Source organism: Phyllobates terribilis, unplaced genomic scaffold (assembly GCF_046119375.1).
Source record: "Phyllobates terribilis strain yellow unplaced genomic scaffold, ASM4611937v1 Scaffold_2__4_contigs__length_985480577, whole genome shotgun sequence".
Classification (NCBI taxonomy): Eukaryota; Metazoa; Chordata; class Amphibia; order Anura; family Dendrobatidae; genus Phyllobates; species Phyllobates terribilis.
The window spans coordinates 99,400,370-99,413,015 of NW_027362762.1; positions in this window are offsets into that span (position 1 = coordinate 99,400,370).

The following is a 12,646-nucleotide window of genomic DNA, read 5'->3' on the forward strand; positions in this document are numbered from 1 at the left end:
GTGGTAGTGTGCCCCTTATCTCCTGAACCCCTGTGCAGCTGTATAGCTTGCACCAATGGTACTTCCACCTCTGCCCTTAGCCATAGTTATTACTGTATGTCCACAGCCCATGTATTAAAATATTTACTGATCACCACCTTCTTCCGTTCTCAGCGCCGTTCTGATTCTCTTCTGCACTATTGTCCGCAGGGTCTGACAGCCGGCTGATACCGAGTCTTCTGTGTGGCCTAAAACTCACTTTCTCAGTACAAGGCTATGACTCTATTCTTTTAGACTAAGAGTGCATTTACACTGGCCAATTGCTGCCGTTAAACTACCACCTATCGACAGTCATTTAATAGTCTGTTTAGACAGGCCGACCACACTTCCATGTGCACAGAACAATCAATAACGCAATAGTTCTGGGTGTATTGAATAGCATTGTTCTCGGCTGTTTACACAAAACCATATACTGCCGAGAATGATGATTTTTAAAGGGAACCTGTCACCGCGGATAACGCTATTTACTTGCAGATACAGGTTTAATCTGCAAGTAAATAGCATTAGAAAAGTGCCTGGCGGCAATACTGAAAGCGCGGCTCCTGGGAGAAAATGAACTTTATTCCTCCCAGGATCCGCCGACTTTCAGTCATACAGGCATGCTGTCGTGGCTACAGTCATCAATTAACCCTATATCTGCACGTAAATAGAGTTATCCAATACGACAAGTTCCCTTTAAGCAAGTTTAAAAATCATTTCATCCAGCGACTCGGCATTTTGCTTGTTTATTGGATGATTGACAGCCTATTTACATTGACAGATTTTCAGGAAGCAATCGTTCCTAGGATAATTGATCAGTATAAATGCACCCTTACATTGAGAAAGTAACTTCTTGTCCATAGAGATGCTCTGTGAGATCTCTGGTCAGAAATGCGGCCAAGCAGTGAAGAATCTGATCAGAATGGTGCTGGGAACGGATGAAGGTGGCGATCGGTAAGTATTTTAATATGTGGAATTTGAACATAAGAACTATGGTAAAGAGGGTAGATAATAATGAAAAAAAAAATTGCCAGAGTACTATTTTAAAGAGCCAAAACCAGGTGAGAAAAAATCAGAGAAAATGAATAAGAGAAACAAGTCACCAATTCTGCATTTATCACCCACTCCTGAGAAAAAATACTGACCAAATACTGAACAAATACTGATAGAGTGGCCATGGCCTAAGGCTACATTCCCACAATGAGTTTTAGGTGAGTTGTTGATGTTGCAGATCTTCTGAACCCATTAAGTAAAACAGGTTATTTGCATGTTTTCGAAAATACGCAGCGTGAAAAACTCTAAGAGATATCTGGCAGCGGCTCTCTCATAGGGAACACAAGAGTGATTGGCAAAGCGAGCGCTCCTGTGTATGGGGCAGTCGAGTGAGGTAGCTTCCAGCCAAATTATTGGCCAAACCAAACCTTTTCGTTTTGTGTAAGTGTGATACTCCACAATTACTGATAGACCTCAGTTTTAAGGGTATGTGCCCACGATGCAGAAATGAAGCAGAAAATTTCTGCAGCATTTCTGCATCTCCCTGGCAGAAAAAACGCATGCAGATTGTGCATGCGTTTTTCCTGCAGAATACATGCGGATTCACATGTGTTTCCGCATGCGGACTGACAAGCACTTTCCAGGCGATAGCATCACTTGGAAAGTGCTTGACAACTAGGTCACACTGTATAAATCCATGCAAATGGCATGAATTTATATAGTGTGACCGTAAAAATAAAAAAAATAAAAGCTATACTTACCCCCGATGCCCCGCCGCGTGTGCTGTCGCGCTCCTTCCTGGTTCCTTCCTGGTTTGCCGGCATTTCGCGAGACAGCCTGCGGTCACATGACCGCGACGTCATCTCAGGTCCTGGAAGGAGAAGCGCTGCAGGGGCCGCCGGACAGGTGAATATAAACTTTATTTATTATTTTATTCTTTTTTTTACAGGTACAATGGTACCCAGGTCTGGATGAGAGTCTCCTCTCCTCCAGACTTGGGTACCATACGCACATTGAACCGCATATAATCCGCTTGTACAAATGTACAGACACGGATTCTATGCGTCTCAATGCAAGTCAATGGCGGCGCTTCCGCAAAATTAATGAACATGCTGCGGATTTATGAGCGCTGCAGAAACGCTGTGGAAAAATCCGCAGCATGTGCATTGACATTGTGGAATGCCATTCGGGACCATGGGGTGCGGATTACCATGCGTTTTTGATGCGTTTCCGCTGCGGAAATTCCACAGCATAAATGCATGAAAAACGCATCGGGGGGTTTTCCAGGCTTGGGGCTCAAGTCTGCAGTCACTCTATGTGACTGCAGACTTGTGAGTCCTCACTGCGCACACAGTGTGCACTGTCAGGATTCGCCGTGAGCGAGAGGACATACGAACGCAAGTACGCAATTTGCATACTTCCGGGCACGTTCCTTCTAGACATACCCGAGGTCTTTCAGTTCACTTGTATTGAGCGAGGCCATGCAAGTCTTATCGGAACGTGACCGCCTGTATGCAAATCACATACTTGCGGACACATGCCCGCCCGCTCCCGCCACCCAGTGTGTGGTCTGTGAGGATTCACAAGTCTGCAGTCACATACAGTGACTGCAGACTTGAACCCCAAGCCTGGACAACCCCTTTAAAGTTGTTTTTCAGGTGAGGTCCAGTGGGGTCCACTTTTTCATGGTACCTCTTGCAAAAGTGAAAAGTTTGGGGCTAAAGCAACATTTTCGTGAAAAAAATGAAAATTTTCACTATGACGATCTAGTGTTATCTGTGTAGTACCTGTGAGTTCAAAATGCTCACTATACACCTGGATAAAATTCTTGAGGAGTGTAGTCTCCAAAATGGGATCACTTGTTGGAGTTTCTGCTGTTTGGGTGCCTTAGGGGCCTTACAAATGCGACTTGGTGCCCGCAATCTATTTCAGACAAATTTGTGTTCAAAAATTCAAATGGTGCTCCTTCCCTTCTGAGCTCTGCCATTTGTCAAAACAGAGGTTTCTAGCCACATGTGGTGTATCAGCCCACTCAGAAGAAACTAGGTAACAAATTGTAGTCCATTTTCTTGTGCTATTCCTTGTAAAACAAAGTGAAAAAATTGGGGCTAAAGCAACATTTTAGAGTAACAATTACATTTTTTTTATTCGACTTTGTATTAATTCCTGTGTAGCACCTGAAGGTTTAAAAAAAAATCTGACAGTAATTTTGAGGTATTTGAGGGGTGTGGTTTTTAAAATGGCATCACTTTTGGGGAGTTTCCAGTATATAGGCCCTGCAAAGTCCACTTAAATTTGAGTAGGTCCCCAGGTTTTGTAAATTTCTTAACAAAAAATGAGAAATTGCTACTAAACTTTTAACGCTTTCAACATCCTAACAAAATAAAATGATGTTAGAAAAATGATGCAGATGTAAATCAGACGTATAGGAAATGTTATTTATTCATTATGTTGTACCCCATGACTAACTGGTTAAAGGATATAAATTGTAGATTGTAAGCTCTTACGAACCTGGTGGTCATTATTTTTTCTTTAATTATTGTATTATCTTTAGCTATGTTACTTATGACTGTTGTATATGAACCTTTGAATTGTAAAGCGCTGCGGAATATGTTGGAACTATATAAATAACGATTATTATATTATTATTATAAAGATTAAAAGTTTGAAAATTGCAAAATTGTCAACATTTTTGCAAAAATTCCAGTATTTCCACAAATAAACATGAAACATATCAACCTATATTTACCACTAACATAAAGTATAATGTGTCACGTAAAAACAGTCTCGGAATCACTGGGATATGTTGAAGAGTTCCACAGTTATTATCACATAAAGTGTCACTAGTCAGATTTAAAAAATTTGGCCTGGTCATGAAGGTTAAAATTGGTTCGGTCACTGAGGAGTTAGTATCCTGGACAACTCCTTTAATATTTTGGGTATTAGTTAATGCATTTCTGAAAAGATTTACAATATACCCCTACATTTCTAATGTATATTTGTACTGGGGCAATGGATTCTGTGTAGCACAAATCGGATAATGAAAACATTGTACCGTTTTGACATTGTACTTGTGTTTTCCTCTGGTCAGGAAATCATAGACAGAATAATACAATTATACGGTGCGTCTGTCACATTGTCTCCTAATCCAGCAGGTCGTTACCGAACGGCAGTAAAACACATAAAATAATAGTCATTATTTGTAGGGTCGGATACTCATGGCTGCTTACACTGTAAATGGTGCTAAACCTTTTTATTGTTATATTGCACCAATTACGGAGAAATCTCTGCTCTCCTTATCTGGGGCTGGGCTGTTTATCTCTGTGAGTACACAGGAGACTATAAATGAGGAGATAACATGAATTATTCTCTTATCACAATCCAGCTTGACCTGATCATTTACATATGTTTTGTACGGAAATGAAACCCAGGCAGGAGACAGATGAATACTGGCCTGTGATACATTCCTTTTATCCTAAGAAGCTGGTACATGCCTGCTACGGGCACAATAGAACTTATTTATCTGCCTACATCCAAAACATGGACATGAACTGATATGCCCTATCCAGTCATTGCAAAATGTAGGAAACGTTTTAACAAGTTCCATTGTTTTACACAGCGAGCATAAACCATCAAGCATGTAAGGTGCCCATACACTCGGGACAAACGTCCATGTGTTTTCAATGGTGAGATCGGAGAAAGCCGTTTCCAGACATCCCTGGCAGCGGCTTATCTTCTGGAGAACAAAATATGTAGTTGAGCATTTAAAGAAAATCTGTCACCAAGTTTCCCAGATCTAAGAGGCCCCATACACAACAAATGTCAGGTGGCCGACTCTCCCGACTTCTCCATACACAAGATCCCTCTCTCTGCTGAACGGTCCTGTGTTTCCGACAAGAAAGTCACTGCCAGACTACTCTAGTGGTGGCGGCTTATCACAACGAGAGCAAAAGAATCGTCATTCCGAAATGCCGTATCCTTATCTACCTCAACAATATCAGGGGAAAGTCGTGAGGACCCCTTTTATGGATTATACGGTTGTCCAATCCTGCTGATTCCTTTAGATATCTGTTGGTCAGCATCTGTGGAAGAAAGACTGGAGGCCCCCATACACATTCGATGACCAACCGGTCCCTGAAGCCTTACTGAGCTGCCATTAGAGCAGTATTTGTAGTACTGCCCTCAGTGAGACAAATAAGGACTTCACTTTGACATAGAGGGTCCCCATCAAAGAAACAAATGCTTAAAGGGGTAGGACATACAAGTAATTTTCATCCTAAATCCCTATCCGATTAATGCCTAATCTGAGCTAATTTCTAATATACTTGAATTAAAAATTCTCTATCATTTCCTCACTACACTGTCTAAATGCTTCTTTTTTATTACTTCCTATTTTGATGAAGCTTCGTTTAACAATTTCAGTGCATGCTGGTATACTCAAATGAAGCGTCATCACAGGACAGAGGCTGTGGTCACTGCCACAGCCCCTGCCCCCTCCTTGAAATGAAGTGTCATCAGTGTCACTCGTTTCAGGGGTGGGGTTGTTCCCTGCTGTGTCCCTGCCAGCTGTGCACAATTTCTCCCTCTTTCTCCTCTCTCTCTCTCTTTTTTTAAAAAAATTTTGGCTCCTGACAGTGCGGGAAACACGGGCTCTGATCGGCGTTATGTTCGTTACCGCCAGTCAGAGCACTGCGGTTCCCATGCTGTAACTGTAAAACAGATGACAGTGTGTGAGCCGACAGCTCTGACCGGCGCTAAAAAGGTTACCGCCGGTCACAGGCGTCGGCTGATGAGAGTACTACTGTCATCAGCGTGCGTTTGGTCTCACTGAGGGCAGGCGAGGCTGATGAGAGTATTCACCAGCCAGCGCCTGTGCAATAATTATAATAATAATAATCATTTTTATTTATATAGCACCAACATATTCTGCAGCACTTTACCATTAAGTGGAGACATGTACAGACAATAAATTCAATAAAAGGTAAGACAGTTTAAACAGTTATAATAAATAGGGATTTTCATGTAAGGCTGCATGATCCATTCATCAGCCAGTATGTTTAAGTGCAATAATCAAGTATCGAGCGCAGTTATCATGTGCATGGAGGGTGTGGAGACAGATTAATAGTAGGAAGCAGATTCTGAATACTATTTAAAAGGAGGGAACAGGGGAAAGTTAGTTTACTGAGTTGAGGTGGTAGGCTTGTTAAAAGAGATAGGTTTTTAAAGCGCGCTTGAAGACGTTGTGGCTAGGCATCAGTCGGATCGTCTGGGGTAGAGCATTTCAGAGAACTGGTGCAGCATGGGAGAAGTCTTGGAAACGGAGGTGCGAGGTTCGGATAATGGGGGATGTTAGTCTTAGGTCATTTGTAGAACGGAGGGCACGTGTAGGGCGAAAGACAGAGATGAGAGAGGAGATATAAGGCGGTGCAGAACTATGGAGAGCTTTGTGGATGAGAGCGATGAGTTTATATTGGAACCTGAAGCGAATGGGTAACCAGTGTAATGACTGGCACAAGATGGAAGCATCTATGAAATGGCTGGACAGAAATACGACCCTGGCTGCCGCATTCAGGATGGATTGGAGAGGAGAAAGTTTGGTAAGAGGGAGACCGCTCAGAAGAGAGTTGCAGTAGTCCAGACGAGAGTGAATAAGAGCGACAATAAGAGTTTTAGCAGTTTCAAAGGTGAGAAAAGGTCAGATTCTGGAGATGTTTTTAAGATGCAGGTGACAAGAGCGGGTGAGTGATCGGATATGGGGAGTAAAGGAAAGTTTAGTGTCGAATATGACCCCAAGGCAGCGGGCGTGCTGCTTGGGAGTTATGGTTGAACCCTCCAAGGTAATTTCGATGTTAGGTGGAGTTAGGTTAGTAGAGAGAGGAAACACAAGAAGTTCAGTTTTGGAGAGATTCAATTTAACATAGAGGGAGGGCATGATGTTAGAGACAGGAGACAAACAATCCTTGGTATTCTGTACTAGGGTACGGGTGATGTCGGGGGAAGAAGTGTATAATTGAGTGTCGTCAGCATAGAGATGATACTGGAACTTTTCTCTGCCTTCTGCTGGGCAGACACACCGTTCCCCTCACCGCCACGGTCCAGGTCCGGCGTCTTCCCGCTCCCCTGCTGCTGTGGCGCGCACCGCTCACAGCTTCCCGGGCACTGTGCTTAGGGCACACGCGGGCGCTCCCTCCATCTTACAGGGGCCGCGCGCGCCGTTCTATAGAGTCCCCGGCCAATGGCCAGAGGACTTCCCCTATATAAGACATCTCCTCCAAAATGGAGGTGCCTGTGCAAGGTTGTTGTTCCGTGTGCTAAACACTTGCTCCAGCCCTCAGGTCCCTCTGCCTGTCAGTCCTGCCTGCCAGTCTGTCTGTCAGTCCAGCCCGCCAGCCTGTCTAACAGTTCTGTCCTCCAGTCTGTCTACAGTTGTGCCCGCCAGCCTGCTTACCTGGAGCACCTGTCTGTAACTTTCCTTGCCCGTCAGTCTGCCTACCTGGAGCACCTGCCTGCTACCTGTCGTGCCCACCCGCAAGCCTACCCGGAGCACCTGCCAGTTACCTGCCGTGCCCGCCTGCTCGCCTATCCGGAGCACCCGTCTGGCTTTCTGCCGAACCAGCCTGCTTGTCTACCCGGTCCACCCATCTGGCTTTCTGCCGGCCTCATCCGCTGTACCGGTCACTTCCTGCCATCTGACCCGTGGGAGTCACCTGCTCTCACACAAGGTCGGTCCCAGAGTGGCACCTGGTCCTCCTGCCCGGTTCCTCCCTTTTTCACGGAGTCGACTAAGCCACTGTGTGACCTTCGTCGGACCATGTAGGCACTTAGTCACGCCCCTCTGGTCCCTCCTTGCACCGAAGCACAGAGGTTCCACCACCTGGACTAGTAACACACACAAGGTCGGTCCCAGAGTGGCACCTGGTTCACCTGCCCGGTCCCTCCTTGGTTCACGGAGTCGACTAAGCCTGTGGCCAGGGTCAGTCCGAGTTGGCACTTAGTTACGCCCCTTTGGTCCCTCCTTGCATCTCAGCATAGAGGTTCCACCACCCGGATCTGTAACAGTTTGCACAGGACATGGAACCTGGTGGCTCCCATGCTCCTTCGCTCTCAGACCTGTACCAAGAGGTCTCTCGCCAGAGATCCCAACAGGATACTATCCTGTCCTATCTGTGGACAGTCAACTCCCGCTTGGACGCACTGTCCGCCCCTACTGTGTCCGCCTCTAACCGAGCGGCACCCGCTCCGGCGGCACCCTAACCCAGTGGCGCTGTGGCACCCGGCTTTGGACCCCGGCTTTCTGCACCCGGCTTTGGACCCCGGCTTTCTGCGCCTCCACATTTTGGTGGTGACCCTGTCCTATGTCAGGGCTTCATAAATCAGTGCACGCTGCACTTTGAACTCCTGGCACACCACACACATCATGTCATCATGTCTCACCTCACCGGAGAGGTGTAGGCGTGGCTTAACCCTCTGTGGGAGAGAGGGAATCCTCTGGTGACCGATCTCCAGGCTTTCCTTGCGGCTTTCCGGAAGGTGTTCGATGAGCCCGGACAAAAATCTTCTACTGCCTCCTCACTTCTCCGACTCCGCCAAGGAAGTCTCTCTGTGGGCCAGTATGCCCTGCGTTTCCGAACCCTCGCATCTGAACTTGCCTGGAACAATGAGGCCCTGGTGTCCACCTTTTGGGAGGGCCTTTCCGGATGGATCAAGGATGAGCTAGCCGGTCGTGACATACCTCCCTCCCTGGACAACCTGGTGTCGTTAGCTACCCAGATTGACATCCGTTGTCTGGAACGCGCTAAGGAGATGACCCGTGAGGGGAAACCTCTGTGCCTCACTCCCGTCCACCAAAGACCAGTCTCGCAACCTGCAATCCCCCGGGTGTCTTCTCCAGAGCCTATGCAAATTGACCAAGTTAAGATGGTCAAGTCTCGTCAGGAGACCCGTCGTGCCGAGGGGAGTTGCTTCTATTGTGGCAGTATAGAGCATCAGATCCCCTCTTGCCCGGTGAGACCGGGAAACTCCAGTGTCTAGGACCGCTCGGAGAGGTCGTCCTAGGCAAGAGTTCTTCCTCTCCGTCCTTGACTCTGTCCGTTTCCGTTACCAGTGGTGAGACCCGCTTCTTCGAGACTGCCCATCTGGATTCCGGAGCCGCTGGGAATCTCATCCAACAGGCCGTTGTGGAGCCCTTTCAGATTCCTACCATATGTCTGGCGGATCCTTTAGCGGTTTCCTCTATGGATGGAAAACTTCTCCCTGAAACCGTTTTGTTGGTCCCTGAGCTGGTAACTCTTCAGGTGGGAATGCTGCTCTCGGAGAAGATCTCCTTTTACATACTGTCCGGTCTCTCTCATCCCCTCTTGCTAGGCCTGCCTTGATTACAGAGACATGAGCACGTCCTGAATTGGAGCTCGGGTGAGGTGCTCCGTTGGGGTCAGGAATGCCATAAGACCTGTCTGGTTCCGGTTCGCCTGCTCGACCCCCGTCTGCTCCGGCTAACCTACCTGGCCAGCCAGCACCCTACTGGTCGTATGCGGACGTCTTTGATAAAAAGGAGGCAGAGACCCTACCAACTCATAGGCCGTATGTGTTATGTTCTGCAGCTAAGAACTAAGGAATAGGAGGGAAAAGCTGTCCCTGCACTGAGACTCTGCTTAAACCCTACGCTGTGGTGAGTGCCCTATTCCTTGTGAATAGCCCCACCGACGATCCTGCACTAAACTCAAACGAAGACCTGAAGGAAGGGGAAAGGGTGCCCCTAAAAGATCTAAGGACTGGGAGCCAAAACAGGAGACCTCCTAAAAGAAAAGTTAGTTGCAGAAACGAAGTGTAATGTGTAGAATTCAGTGTATATGGAGTCTAGGCATGAGTGCAAAGGAAGGCACAACAACAAAAGACAGTCTTTAAGCAATAAGCAAAGTCTCTCTTATGGGTGCTGAGAAGTCCTTTGAGTAGACCAATAGTCCAGTGATCCAGCAGGTAAGAAGACTCAGATCCATAAAGGGAAACCTCAGACAGGCAGGTTAAAAAGGAGGATTCCTCAGAGAGTGAAGCTGACTTGAAGAGCTTAGTCCAGAGGCTTCAGGAAGCAATGTTACAGACTGGCTGCAGACAGGATTCAGAAGCACTGAACTGACAGCTGAGGCTGCTTAAATGCAAATGGCAGAAAAACAGGGTGGAGACGTAGAGGCTGAAGACTCCATTACATCTGAGGACAAAATGGATGTACAAAACAGAAAGCAAGATGGCTGCAGGGAAAAAACAAGATCCAAGCACAACATGACAAAAACCATGATAGAAAGTCTCAGAACCTCACATTACTCCCCCCTTGAGGATGGCCTCTGGCCGGCTCCAAACCAGGTTTGTCTGGGTACCTCTGATGGCACTGGTGGAGTAAACGGGGGGCATTGATGTTGTCAACCGGTTCCCAAGAGTTATCTTCCACTGAGTAGCCCTGCCATTTGATCAAGTATTGGAGACGATTTCTGTGCAGCCTAGAGTACAGAATCTTTTCCACCACAAATTCTTCCTGTCCATCAATCAACACTGGATCAGGAGGGGTAGGAGACCGTCCAAGAAACATATTAGGAACTGCTGCCTTAAGTAAAGACACATGAAATACTGGGTGAATTCTCATAGATTTAGGAAGGTGAAGACGATAAGCCACTGTACTTATAATCTTGTTAATCTTATAAGGACCCACGTACTTTTGTCCAAGTTTAGATGATGGAATTCTTAAGTTCAAATTCTTGGTTGACAACCATACTAAATCTCCTACCTTGAAGGCTGGTGCTGGCTTTCAAAATTTATCGGCTGCTTTTTTATACCTTTCCCGAGCTGATTCCAGATTCTCCTTTAACACCTCCAGATTCTTCTGCAGGGAAGAAATTCTGTCGGCCACAGCTGGTAGCGGCGTATCTATGGGAAACCGAGGAAGAATGTTAGGATGATAGCCTAAATTGGCAAAAAAACGGGGATTGCTTTGTGGAAGCGCTCTGTGAGTTATTATATGAAAACTCAGCCAATGGGAGAAGATCCACCCAATCATCCTGTAGATGGCAAATAAAGCAGCAAAGATATTGTTCCAAGGTCTGATTGGTGCGTTCAGTCTGTCCATTCGTCTGGGGGTGAAATGCAGAAGAGAGATTAACTTTAATGTCTAAAGCAGCGCAGAAACTCTGCCAAAATTTTGAAGTGAATTGCACCCCCCGATCAGAAATAACCTCATCTGGTACTCCATGTAGGCGAAACACATTTTGAACGATTAAGTCAGATGTCTGTTTGGCAGAAGGTAAACCGGTACAGGCAATAAAGTGAGCTGCCTTTGTCAAACGATCCGCCACCACCAAAATGGTGTTTTTCCCCTGAGAGGTTGGTAACTCCACAATGAAATCCATAGAAATTGAGCCCCAAGGGTGGGATGGGATGGGCAAGGGCTGCAATAGACCTGTAGGTGAGGAACGTGGTGTCTTGAATCTGGCGCAGACTTCACAAGAAGCAACATAATTTAGGACATCCTTCCTGTAGGTGGGCCACCAAAAGAAACGGGTTAGAAACTCCTGAGTCTTTAGACTTCCTCTGTGACCCGCCATCTTTGAGTCATGAACTAGATGCAGTACTCTCAATCTGACAGTCTCAGGTATATACAAGCGTTGCCCCTGCATCCACATACCATTCTTATAAGTCAGACTTACCTCGTTAGAAGGTTGTTCTAACAAGGAATCCAGTTGATAAGCTTCCTTAATGTCGTTTAATAAATCTTGATTATGGATCACCCCAAGGACCTTGGAATCAGGAAGAATGGTCTTAAGTGTCATGATTGGAGTGGTCTCAATTGAGTGGATCCTAGATAATGCATCGGCCTTTCCATTGCGGGAACCAGGCCTATAGGAAATTACAAAATTAAATTGATTTAGAAAAAGACTCCAGCGGGCCTGACGAGGGGTCAGGCACTTGGCCGACCTAATGAATTCCAGATTGCGGTGGTCCGTCAGTACAACTATCTGCTGAGATGCTCCTTGAAGATGATGTCTCCATTCCTTGAAGGTGGCTATAATGGCCAGCAGTTCTCTGTTCTCTATGTCATAGTTCTTTTCTGCTGACGACAATCGCTGAGAAAAGAAAGCACAGGGATGTAAGATACTGTTCTCACCTGTCCTCTGGGAGAGTATAGCTCCAATGGCACAGTCTGAAGCATCCACCTCTATTATGAAAGCGAGTTCAGGATCTGGATGTACCAAGATGGGTGCCGTCGTGAATCTAGTCTTAAGACGGGAGAACGCTTCTTGGGCTTGAGAGGTCCAGGCAAATGTAGACTTCTTACGGGTCAGCTGTGTGATGGGTGACACTATTTCAGAAAAGTTCCTGATAAAACGCCTGTAAAAATTTGCAAACCCGATGAAGGGCTGAACCTCTTTCACATTCCTGGGCACTGCCAGTCCTGAATAGCCTGAGTCTTCCTCACGTCCATGGTTATTCCCTGTGAAGAAATTACGTACCCCAAAAGCTGGATCTTAGTTACATGAAACTCGCATTTCTCAGGCTTGATATAGAGGTGGTGCATTCTTAGACGTCCCAAGACCGTCCTCACATGTTCTTGATGTTCATCTATGGAATTAGAGAAAATTAAAATATCGTC